The sequence below is a fragment of the Silurus meridionalis genome, chromosome 1, assembly GCF_014805685.1.
Source record: "Silurus meridionalis isolate SWU-2019-XX chromosome 1, ASM1480568v1, whole genome shotgun sequence".
NCBI classification, from domain to species: Eukaryota; Metazoa; Chordata; class Actinopteri; order Siluriformes; family Siluridae; genus Silurus; species Silurus meridionalis.
The window spans coordinates 3,398,581-3,412,688 of record NC_060884.1 but is presented as its reverse complement, the minus strand read 5'-3'; positions in this window follow the sequence as shown (position 1 = coordinate 3,412,688).

Sequence of the window (14,108 nt, the reverse complement as noted above, 5' to 3'; positions counted from 1 at the left end):
AATGTACAATTTTTTGTTATTTACTCTTTCAAGGCATAGTTATATATTTTATTTTAATATTTTGTTTTTTAATATATCTTTATTTACTAAACTATAATCTTAAATTTACTTTAATATTACTTTAATAATAGAATTAAAATGCATGGATGATAAAGAAGCTTTTGTCCGTACAAGTATTGCAATTTCTATTGCTGTTTTATATACACTGTTTTATATATACACACACACACACACACACACACACACACACACACACACACACACACACACAAAATATACATAACATACAGATAGATAGATAGATAGATAGATAGATAGATAGATAGATAGATAGATAGATAGATAGATAGATAGATAGATAGATAGATAGATTAAATAGACAAAAAATTGTAAATAATAAATTATAATCGAAGAGCAGCACAGACATTCGCAAAATATATAACAATAATTCCTGACGAAATATAATGATTAATACGTTGAGTCGTATCTGAAAATCTGAAAATCAGGAGCATTTTCGAATAATCCAATACAATGGGAATATGAACTCCTGAGTATAGAGCAGATATTCCTGAGAATATTCCATACATCATATTGACTTCAGTCATTTCCTACAGGAGGAGTTCTGCTTATCCCAGCATCTGCTCCACTTTTATTATACATTAATAAAGTCATTCTGAAACTTTAATCTGTGTCTGACTCTCTCTGACTACGTGCTACACAAATCTGTGGTTCTTTTGTGTGTGTGTGTGTGTGTGTGTGTGTGTGTGTGTGTGTGTGTGTGTGTGTGTTTTAAGATGAGTGTTTTAAGTGAAGCTGCAGCTATCACAGCGATTGTCCTCCACCACTTTGACCACTTAGTGATCCTTTTTTTTTTCCCCTGCTGTTGTTAATTGGCTTTTGTCTCTGCTCTCTGCTCAAATGCATTATCCTGTTGTCTTTTTTTTTATAAAAAACACACAAAAAAAACAAAGGCTCGAGCCAGAAGTGACTAATTATACGTGTCTAACCTCAATTTAATCAAGATCTCCAGGCTGATTTGCTGCAATTGGACAGTTCTTTTTTTTTTTAAATCAGGAAAATTATATATTTTTTTAATCAATGCAAAAGTTTCTTTTTATGCTGAAACTCACACAAAGTAGTGGCAAATTATTACAAGTCAAAACTAAAGTTTTGGAACATGGCTCTAATACCAAACAGCATCATTATTTTAATTTAAGGAGTTATTTGTTTGAAATAAATCGCTGATCAGTCTCTGAATCAGGAACGTGACACAGCGGAAGCACATGAACATCATTTAATAGTTATTTGGAGTCACATTCGGTACACAAAATTGCTCTGTAATTACATGATTATAGGATTTTAGCGATAGGGGTCCAAGCACCGAAACTACCTTGCTTCAGTAAATGGGTTTTATTCAACCTGGTTAATAACTGCAAATTAGCTGACTGTCAAATCGCTGGTTAACTGTTTTCACCAGTAAACATGCGCATTGGAGGCAACGATATGAAATTTGTCTGTTTCTATATAATTATAATAAAGATTATCGCATTCTTCTAGAAAAACCTCATAACTCACACTCATCTGATTCAACCATTAGGAAGACTTTTTAAGAAAAGAAGGTTTTGTGCATAAACAAGGACCCAAATGTGCAGTAATCAGAATTTCTTCCAATAACATGCTGTATATATTACATTTATGGCATTTGGCAGATGCCCTTATCCAGAGCGACTTACGTTTATCTCATTCATACACCCAAGCAGGTATGGGGTTAAGGGCCTTGCTCAGGAGCCCAGGAGTGGCAGCTTGGCATGGCTGGTATTTTTTTTTTTAAGTGATGGATTGTGATTTTAAATGGACTGTCAAATACCAAAATGCTCAAAAACCTACAACTGATCGCTAGGCTAATAGCTAAGAAGAATCCAACAGATCTAGTGGGTCATCAGGGTTCATAGGAATCCCAAAGGAAGGTGAAAAAAAAGCCCAGGCATCTCCTAGAATCTAAAGCAATGTAGTTCCAGAGGGACGTACCAGGAGGTACTAAAAGTCCTGCCGCCAAGTCAATCAAGTCAAGTTTATTTCTATAGCGCTTTTCACAACAGACATCGCCTCAAAGCAGCTTTACAGAATTTGAAGAGTCAAGGTGAACGGTGTGTATTTATCCCTGATGAGCAGGCGACTGTGGCAAGGAAAAGCTCCCTTAGATGTTATGAGGAAGAAACCTTGAGAGGAACCAGACTCAAAAGGGAAACCCATCCTCATTTGGGTGACATCAAGATCAAGATCTGGAGACCTTGAGACATCATGAAATTGAGCAACTCCCAAAGTGTTTCTGTATTTTTTTGCATTCATAGATAAGTGTTGGAAAGTGTTGGGGGGGGGGGGTGGTTATAATAAATAATATACATTGTAAATAATTGATTTCATTAAGGGTCCAAGCACCAAGGTTACAGAGACCCTATAGTTATTTTTTTTTTATTATGTCATTAGGGTGTACAAGCACTAAAGCTACAAATACCTTCTAGTATTTTGTTTGTTTGTTTGGTTGGTTGGCCTGCTGGTTAGTTGGTTATTTTTTCATTAGGGGGCTAAGCACCAAACCTACATAAATCCTATATCAATGATGTGTTTGTTTGTTTGTTTGTTTGTTTGTTTGTTTGTTTGTTTGTTTGTTTGTTTGTTTGTTTTAATTAGTGGTCCAAGCTAAAAGCTACAGAGACCCTATAGTACATTTTTGTTGGTGTTTTATTGCACAAGCACTGAAGCTGAAGATCAACACTAATTATATGTTTTATTGTAAAGTGTCTAAGACCAACACAAATCCTCTGTAAAGCACGGCTAAAATCTTTCCATTCTGAATAAGTTTGTTTATAATTCTAAATGGAAAAGTGAACATTTTATTTCACACTTCTTCTACAGATGCACTTAAGCATATATAACGGTACATGATATATGTATCATATGCCATACGACTAAACAATTTGTCAGAATAAACTGAAAAAAAGCTCAATTCAGAAATCATCTAATTCCATTTGATATGTTTTCATCATGCCAATAACAGTAAAAAAAAATTGTAGGGGAACAAAGCAGTATCTTCTAGTGTTCAAGTTTGTGTTAAAAAAACAAAGCCATAACGACAAAGCACAATACCCTGATTTTAATTGTGTTGCATGTGTTTTATTCTTATAAAAAAATACATTAATTAATAATAAAAAAAACAGCCGATGCCAAGAGAAAGAAATCATTGGCTTGCCACTTAGATCACAGAGCGAGTCGTGTTATTTGGGTTGATGATGCTTTGCTCTGGGGTCATGTCTTATTTAAATCTCAGCCTATTACAGATGTGTGTGTGTGTGTGTGTGTGTGTGTGTGTGTGTGTGTGTGTGTGTGTGTGTGTGTGTGGGTGATAAACAGAAACAGCAGGGGAGGAGTAGAAACATGTTCAGATGCCTCGGCTGTTTCTCTTGACGGCTTTGATGTCGGGACTGTTGCAGGTAGAGGAACGGGATCGAAGATCAAAATGCTGCTGAGCTGCTATTAGGATAGACACATGTTTACAAAACCTCACTTTCTCCACCTCTCTTTCTCTCTCTCTCTCTCTCTCTCTCTCTCTCTCTCTCTCTCTCTCTCTTTGAAACACACACACACGAATACATCACATACATAATGCATAAGAATTTTTTTTTACTGCACACTCTTTCTACAATATATAAACAAACGTATTGGGACCAAAGCCAAACAGTTGTATAGGAGACCCAAACCTGTTCCAGCATGACAATGCTCCTGTGCACAAAGCCAGCTCCATAAAAATATGCTTTACATAGGTTAGAGTGGCATGTTATTGAGGTATCTCTGAAAGCTGACTGCACCACAGGCCTTCTTACTGTACATCAGTACCTGACTTTACTAAAACCGTTGTGGCCTAATGAGCACAAATTTCTACACTATAAAATCTAGTGGAACATCTTCCCAGAAGAGTGGAGGGTATTATCAGAGCAAATGTATAAATGTGTTCAAAATGCACCTGTCCACAATCTCTTGTCCATACAAATTGCATATTTAATACATTTGATATGTTATATAATAAAACATTTGTGGCTCCAAGTTGGAAAGGTAAAAGTAAGATACAAAATTATCAGAATATATTCAATATATTAATTTTCAGAATATTAAAATATTACTTTCGAGTTGAGAGAATTGTTTTACTGTTCAATCTTATTTATATCAAAATTCGAGACCCAGTTTCTCACAGAGCAGAGTTACCTTTTTTATTCAGAATTAATCAAATTTGGTGTTTTTTTAGCACAAATATCACAGGAAAACTGGACTTCGGTTCTAAGAACTTTGACTCTGTTATTGCTTCGAGTCAGGCCTCCATGCTCATGTTTATATTCATGTCCTGCCCCAAAATTGTACTTTCACTCACAAATATTCGAGTGTTTAAGCCTGTAAGGATGTGACACAATAAGAAACCGTACAGAATTGGATTTCAGCATCTGGACAGCAACAAATTCTCTATTTTTGTAATAAAAAAAGAATCAATTGAACTTTCCACTACAGACATACAAACCTCAAAGCCAAGTTTTTATTTTTTTTAATCTAATAAATTGATTTGCATTATCCTTAAACTGTGACGTGACAAACACTGCCAATTCCACATCAGCATTCAGTTACTAAGATACAAAATAAGCCACGATCCCCTAATCGCTCTAAAAAACTATTTGGGGTTTATACGGCTGAGACTCCTGAGCGTCTCGGGGCTTCATCATAATTTTTTTAAGGCTGAGTTCAGAGCTGTGATCCAAAATACTTGAGTGTCCTTCCGAAAGCTCAGAGACAGAGCATTTAAAAATGGAAAAACAGATTAGCAAAGGATAGCAGCTCTGCCGCTGGACTGAGATTGTGAGAGACGAGGGAGAATGACAGAAAGAGAAAGAAAGACAGGGCTTGTGCACTGGGAGACAGATTTACCACCCATTGACACAATCGGTGCCTGAGAGACATCCCATCAGTGCTCCACACACACAAACGCACACACACACACACACACACACACACCATGAAACTAAAATATTACAGTTAATCTGACTCTTTGGAAGACCTTATGAAAGTGTCTTCAGGAATTCTCCATCTCTCTGTATCTATCTTTTTCGCTCATCACGTCCTCCTCTCAATGCAGGATCACAGCCTCTCGAATTTGTAGAGCTTTTCCGGACCCAACTTGGTGACAGGCTGAGAGGACATTGTGGAGTCCAGCCATTATTGAGCTGATGGCTCTATCTCTACTCTGGCAGGCAGCAAAGATTCACAAGAGGATTATGGGATATCTGGCAGCCCTCGCACATGCACATCCACATCCTGCCTAACTGAATATAGTTATTATTTTAACCATTTTAAACTACATTATAAGGACAAAAGTGTTGGGACAACTGACTTCTCCAAGTCAGATATGGTTCTGCCCCAAACTGTTGTCACAAAGTTTGAGACAAAGAGGAATGCAAATATATAGGATGTCTTTGCATGTGGTAGAATAAAATGTACCCTTCACATTAACTACAAGACCCAAACCTGTTCCAGCATGACGATGCAGCTGTGCTCATAAACATCATGCTTTACATGGGTTGGAGTGGAAGATTTCCTGATATAGAGCTCTGACTTCACCCCACTTTTGGGATGAATGAGAAAACTGACTGCACCCCAGACCTCCTTCCCTACATCAGTGCCTGAGTTTACTAACACCCTTGAGGCTGATTGATCACAGATCTCCCCAACTACACTCCCAAATCTAGTAGAACATTAGACTTCAACCAGGGGTGGTGGTACTCCAGGGGGTCCATGGTGGTACTGCAAGGGGTTCCGCTAATTAATGTTAAATCCAATAATTGATTAGAATAAAAAAGCTGATGTTCATGTATATATATATAAGTGTCCACATGTCAATGTATGAAACTGCAACTGTGAACAACGTAATAAATTGCGATTTCAATTTCAAAATACATGTTTGTTATTATGCGTAAATCTTTTTGAAAGATTTGAAAATATCACCTCATCACCTAAGCGGTCCTTGACCTGAAAAGCGTTAAAGACCCCTGTAGAAGAACATCTTCCCTGAAGACTGGAGGTTTTTATTACAGCAGGTGGGGACTTAAGGTGGAATGGGCTGTTCAAAATCCAAATACCAATCTAATGCTCAGGCTTTCTTTATAGATATACAGTAAAACATTGTGCTTAAGTGTGACTTAAAGAGTATGACACAAAATATTTCTCAAACATATTTCAATTTTGTCCATAGATAAGCATTTCATTTAAATCCCTGTCGCTCTTTAAATAGAGTGAAGACATCAGGTACCTGGGATTCCAATAAATTATATATATTCATGCTATACTTATACTTTAATGCTACATTGAGCGCTGACTAACCCCTGTTTTTCTCTCTTCGTCTCTTTCAGTCTCTCTCCCAGTTAAATGAAGACATCGCACTCACGTGTTGCTGAGTGAACTCCATTCCAGCAGACAGGCCTCGGTTAACTTGTTCTGCGCTGACAAGTGAGCAGACGATACAGTCGAGACGATACACACTTCAAATTACACTGAACTGAACACGGATCTCTCTCTCTCTCTCTGTTTGAGTGAGCGCCCTTTAAATCAACTCTGACAGACACACCACTACCTGGCCTTTAACGCCCATGTCAGCAGTGCCCCTGCTCACACTGACACGATATAGCCTCTGGCAGATGGTTAGTCCAGAACACACACACACTCACCCACACACACACATACACACACACACACACACAGTAGTAGCATTTTTCACCTGGTTACTGTAGCTGACAGGAGGAGTAACAGAATAAGAGAGACCGATTATTTAACCGGGGGAAATGAGGAGATTAAAGTCAGGGATAAAGGAGGATAAAATGGCCGAGGTAGCAGTGAAGAAGTGGAAAGGAGTGAATCATCATCATCCAGAGAACATCAGTAAACCATGCTGACTGCTTTTGTGTGTCTGACATACAATAAACCTGCGATGTCTGATTAAATCAACATAACCATAGCAATTCTTTACCTTATTGATTTGTGTTTTATTTACAGCTGAACCGGAGTTCTGTCTAAGCAGAAAACCTGAGCAGTTAAAGGTGCAAGCGAGGATTCTTCTGTAGTGGAAGCTCCTATGAGCTATTTTTGAAGCTTATTTTTTTATTTTTTAACAATTAAAGAATCAAAATCTGGCTAATTTGGCTAAAACCCCCAAACGTTTAGCACTCTTAAACGATAATGTGAGTGGAAAGTGGAAACACCACTATTTGTACGTTAGTGATTGAGGTCAGAAGGTTTCTTGTAGAACCTGGGACACCAGATGGCCTGAGTTTTTCATGTTAACATCTTTGTGGAGATTTGTGCTTATTCAGCCGCAAAAGCATTAGTATACATTAGTCAGGTACTGATATAGGTGAGGGTGAGGAGGCCTGGGGTGCAGTTAGCGTGAAAAATTCATCCCAAAGGTGTTTAACAGGGTTGAGGACAGAGCTTTATAGCAGGAGATCTTCCACACACTTCCAACCCATGTAAAGTATATCTACATAGAACTCAATTAAATGTTATGCTGGAACAAGTTTGGATTCCTGGTTCGAATAAAAGGGAAATTTATTGCTAGAACATCCAGAGACTTGCTATACAATTGTACGCCTCCAACTTTGTGTGCGCTGTAGAACCACATATGGCTGAAAAGTCAGTCGTCTTAGTAGAACCTTGAGGATGGATTTGTTTACATATACAGTTCTGCATTTAAGCATGTAAACAGTTCACCCCAACAATGATGGAACTGTATCGAATGGGCGTTCGGTGCCACCCAGATGAGGGCGGTTTCTCTCAAGGTTTCGTCCTAATGGAGTTTTTCCTGGCCACAGTCACCACTGGTTTGCTAATTAGGGATAAAATTATGAGGAACGAATTCATATACACTAAACATTATTTAATTCTCTTTATCTTGTTGAACCGAATGTTTCCATCCAACCAAATGTATATATTTACAGTATTTATTTTACAGTACATTTTACAATACATTTACAGTACATTTTACAATACATTTACAGTACATTTTCAGTATTTATTTTACAGTACATTTACAGTATTTAATTTTACAGTACATTTACAGTACATTTTACAATACATTTACAGTACATTTTACAATACATTTACAGTATTTAATTTTACAGTACATTTACAGTACATTTTCAGTATTTATTTTACAGTACATTTTACAGTACATTTACAGTATTTAATTTTACAGTACATTTACAGTACATTTTACAATACATTTACAGTACATTTTACAATACATTTACAGTATTTAATTTTACAATACATTTACAGTACATTTTACAATACATTTTCAGTATTTATTTTACAGTACATTTTACAATACGTTTACAGTACATTTTACAATACGTTTACAGTATTTAATTTTACAATACATTTACAGTACATTTTACAATACATTTACAGTATTTAATTTTACAGTACATTTACAGTACATTTTACAATATATTTCCAGTATTTAATTTTACAGTACATTTACAGTACATTTTACAATACATTTACAGTGTTTATTTTACAGTACATTTTACAATACATTTACAGTATTTATTTAACAGTACATTTTACAATACATTTACAGTATTTATTTTACAGAACATTTACAGTAAATTATACAATACATTTACAGTACTTATTTTACAATACATTTACAATATTTATTTTTATACGGAAAATCCATGTGCACAACCTCCTGTACCGTACTGGTCGGTGCTACAGTGTCATTGTGTTTGCTGTTTTTGGCAGTTACTGTGTTTACTGACTTCTTTTCGCATGTTGTTTTTTTTTTTTGCACTAAATGAGTCGTTAGTTCTGTGTAGTTCTGTGTTCATTTATGTTGTTTGATGTAGCGACTTGGTCCTGCAAAAACCTCGTTTCATTTCACTGTACGTAAAAAGTGCTATACAAATAAATCTGGATTGAACTGAATTGAACTTTTGTCGATACAGTGTAGTTTTATCTGAGTTCTTGTGTAAGCTGTTACGATAAAAACTCAAGAATCCGATATAAAATTGGTATAAAGTCTAATGACCTCTTGTACATAGTAGATGCTTAAATCCTAGTTTCCTTTGGGGATTTCTCACTCAGCGCCTCCGTAATCATTTGTAGGATCACCTGCCTCAGATCCAATCGCACTTTTTTCGAAACAATATTTTCTCTGTGAATTCCCCCCCTTGTGTTTCATCTCCTTCGTCATCGGGCCCCACATCCCGCTCACCGGCCCTCACTCCAATTAGAGAGCGTTAGAAAGCAGAGAGACGGAGTGAACGAGTAGACGCTTCACCTTCACAGAGAGGCAGAACATCACCATTTATTAAAGCATGGAGAAAAACAGGGGCTCGTGCACGCCTGGAAAAAAATACTCTCGTCCTCCCCAGGAGACTAAACAGAACATCGGGGGGGGAAAAAAAGAAAAAAATCACGGCGGCCGTAAATATTAATGCATGCTCTTTGATGTCTCCTTCTCCGAGGCCTGTTCCACCATTAACATTTTAACTCAAACATCACATTTGTCAGAATTAAATTGTACGTCTGAAAGAGGGCGAGAGAACACATGCGTGCGTTCACACACACACGCACACACACACACACACACACACGTGTCCGTCAGCAGCCGAGGAGCAAGAAAAGGCCCAATTAGGATTGTTTTTGAACATTGTGAATGATGAGAAAGAGAGAAAAAGAGACTGAGAGAACAGGTTATGCTCAGAGAGAGAGCGCGCAAGAGAAAGAGAGAGAAAGAGAGAGAGAGATATTTGAAGTGGTTTAGCACCCTCTAGTGGAAACATGTGGTATAAAACAAAAAAGTACATTTTAGACACATTTTACTCAATATATAGCAAAGATGCCCAAACATGGGGCACGTGAGCCAGAGCTGATTACATTTGATGCCATATATAAGAGAAAAAGAGGGAAAATGTAATTTGGAAAAACGTATGTCTCTTATTAGAATCGCTGTATCAGGCACTGAACTATTGTACGTTATTATTTTTCATTGTATTATGAGTTTCACTGAAATCGAACTTTGAAAATAAACAAAAAAACGAACAATAATGTGTAATAAGCAGATTACAGAGTCATGTTTTTCTATATATTATTCGAATTTTAAACATTCTGAAATAAATTTAAGGAACAATGGCAACTTCTACTATAATGCTGCATTTATTTTCAGTCCACGGCCCTCAAAATTATTCCAATATTCAAATATTCAATTTTAAATTCAATATTAATTTTAAATACTCGCACAGTTTATTAACTGATTAACTATTTCAACTTGGATTAGACTGAAGTGATTAATTAATCAGACAGAATTGAAATTTAGATTCTAAATGCCATTTTATTTTGTGAAACAGTGAAGAAATAAGGCATCATGTTGGAAATAAAGACTAGATTGTACTGTATGTGGGGAAAACGTTTTTTTTTTTTTTTTTAATTCATAGAGTACAGAGAAAATAAATTTAGGATTGTGTATTGTTCAAAAATATTTAATACTTAGTGTATTATTATTATTTTTTTATTATTATTATTATTATTATTATTATTATTATTATTATTGTACTATAGCTGTGTATGGTTAAGGGTTTAGGATCAATCTCATGATTACAGTTAAGGTTTATGGTCAGGATTAAAGATCATTGTTAGGGATTAGGGTTTGGTCTTAGAGTTATGGTTAAGGTTTAGGGGTCAGGGTTTAGGGGTTAGGGTTTAGGGGTTCTGGTTTAGGGGTTAGGGTTTAGGGGTCAGGGTTAGGGTTAGGGTTTAGGGGTCAGGGTTAGGGTTAGGGTTTAGGGGTCAGGGTTAGGATTAGGGTTTAGGGGTTAGGGTTTAGGGTTATGGATAAGAATTAGCATTAGGTTTTAAATTAGGAGTTATTGCTAGAGGTTAGGGGTTGGGGTTTAAGGTTTGGTTTATATAATAATGGTTATGGTTTAAGGGTTAGGTTTAGGGGTTTAGGGATTAGGGGTTAGGTTCTGGGTTTTTTGTTGTTGTTTTTTTAAGATAATATTAATGGTAACAGTGGTTGTGTTGTTGTTGTTGTTTTTGATGGAGATATAAATATTATTTAATAATAATAATTATTGTTATTGTTATTATTTTGTTATTATTATTATTATTATTATTATTATTGTTATTATTATTGTTGTTGTTTTTTTGTTGTTGATGATGCTGGTTCTGGTGGTTGTTTAGTTGTTGCTGGTTATTGTTAATGGTGTTGCTGGTGATTTTATAATTGATATTATTGGTATTGGAGGATTTCTACATAAAAGCATTGAACAGCAAAAATGTCGTCCCAAAAATGGCAGGTATTTAATGAGAACATTAAAAGCCCATGCCGATGAACAAAAAAAAAAACCCCGGTCCTCGTCGAAGCGATTGAACATTACACAAATGTTATAAATGTTATCATTTAAGAGCGTGGCGCGTTTAAGCGGCGGAGGAACACAAAGGCCCCTGGTGAGTAATAGAAGAGCCATTAATCAGGTGATTAATACGGGTTTAAACACACAAGGAGACAGAGATGAATTCTGTTAACACGTTCGCCATCGCAATGGCGATAATTGTTCAGCGAGCATCTCATTTGTCAAAAAAGAGGGGGTTTGAGGAGCGGAATCAGGACCAGGACGGCTGAAAGAAATGCTATTAAATGTAAATAACCTTTTTTTTGCTTTATCTTTTTTCTATAAGTATACAGGTCATGAAATCTTCATCTTTAGATAGATAGATAGATAGATAGATAGATAGATAGATAGATAGATAGATAGATAGATAGATAGATAGATAGATAGATAGATAGATAGATAGATAGATAGATAGATAGATAGATAGATAGATAGATAGATAGATAGATAGATAGATAGATAGATAGATAAGTGTAGATAGATAAGTGTGTGTGTGTGTGTGTGTGTGTGTGTGTGTGTGTGTGTGTGTGTAATAAAGAGAGTAAAATCCTGGCGGTGTGAGGCGTATAGTGAAGGCACTCTTTGAAGCAGCACGACAGAATAGAGCAGTCTGTCAAATTAAACATAAAGTCAATACAACCCCTGGCACCACCTCCAAACACACACACACACACACACACACACACACACACACACACACACGAGAAATCAAATCGAAAGAGATCAAGGAGAGAAAATCACATGGATGGATACAATTCTTAGTGCATTTTGGTGTGTGTGTGTGTGTTTGTGTGTGTGTGTGTGTGTGTGTGTGTGTGTGTGTGTGTGTGTGTGTGTGTGTGTGTGCTAAACTAACACGTCAAACCAGCACACATATTGTACCTAAACACTGGTAAAGGAATACATATGATACCCTATCTTACGTCTGCTTCCTTTGAGACAAAGATTAGCATATTTTTTATATATCTGTATGTTATGTACAGAAAACAGAATTAAGTTTGCGTGTCGACTCTTCTATTCCGAATCTTTCGTTCTTTTGTCATTTGACTCCCATAGACGATATGCAGTGCATTACACAGAATACACAACTGAGTAGTTCATCAAGTAAATCCTCCGGTCCAAATCGATCATTCTTTTATCACATGACTCCCATAGACACTATATATATATATATATATATATATATATATATATATATATATATATATATATATATATATATATATATATATATAAAGCACATAGAAATACCAGGTTCACGTTATTTCTCTTTCTTTGCAAAATCAATTTACTTACACAGGGCAGCTTATAAAAATATTTTTTTTAAACGTTTTAAATTAATTAACAGTGTTTAAAATTACATAAATCAGGACGACAAACTGAACTTTTGCTATGTTTCCACACGGACGGTTTTAATTGCCGGATTTGTGCATCATGGCTTATTTTGGTGCTTATATTAAATCTCGGCGCATCAGTAAAACAAATGTTTTATTAACGTGTTAATTTTGAGAACCCTAAGAGTTGATCTTCCCACTGTTGAAGTGTAAAAGAGTTAAAGACACGCCCACTATCCATCCCAGCCACGCCCTTGTAGTGTTTTCGAAAGGCCCTGCAATATGATTTAGGTAAACTTCACCTGTATAAAGCATATTCTGCATCGCTGCTGCATTGCTTGTCCATCAGTATGCACAGCCCCACAGCTTGCCGTGTGTATAGTCACGAGCTAATCCGAAACGAACCCAGTAAATAAGATTCTCCCCAATTACACACACTTACACCACAATGTCCAATCACATCGTCCTCGGCACAAAAGCAAACAAATTCAATTCACTTCCATTCCACTCAAAAGAAATCAACTTCCCATAATTGCCCCGTGGAAGAAAAAAAAAAAAACAGTGTGCAAACTGTAGCTTTTTTTTCCAAGAAAGTGGGGGTGGGGAGGGGGGTGCTGTTGGAGGGGCATTTTTGACTAATGACATTGTAATAAGATGCCTAGCAATGGACTTTGAATAGAAAATATAATTACATGCATTAGTTTGTCTAAGCATTTATAAGATCACAAATCCATCAGATTTTCAGAGCTCATCTGCGGAGCCATTCATCAGTGTCGCAAGCGCTTTGTGCAGGGAAAACGTGTTCATTTGTTAGCCGCTTTAAAGCGAGCGAGCCTCACGTTCACTCAGCATCCCGCACGGCCGAGTGGAGATGACAGCTGCGTTATCGAAATGCACAGGCTCTCCGAGCTCGCACTTGGGCTCGGGAACTTTATCAGACAGAGGGGAAAAAGGAAAGTTGTTGGTTTTTTTGGACCCTTACATATTGTAAAAACTATTAAATTTACATTTCGAGGTCTCATTTTTTGCTACTTGAGGATTTGTCATATACAAACATGTGTATGAACATATGGAGTTGTGATTGTGGAGACCAAAAACATTCCCTTTTGCAACATTGGGGTCTCTTTTCAGTATTTTCACACCTCCTACAATGCTTGGAAACATTTTTAATGGTTATTGAGACACAGGTATTTTTCTATGCAACAAACTCGATCAATGAAAAAAACACAATAATTGTGAAAGATTGGTAAAAAAGGCTCAGAAGAGGGTTCTGAAATTGTCTCTA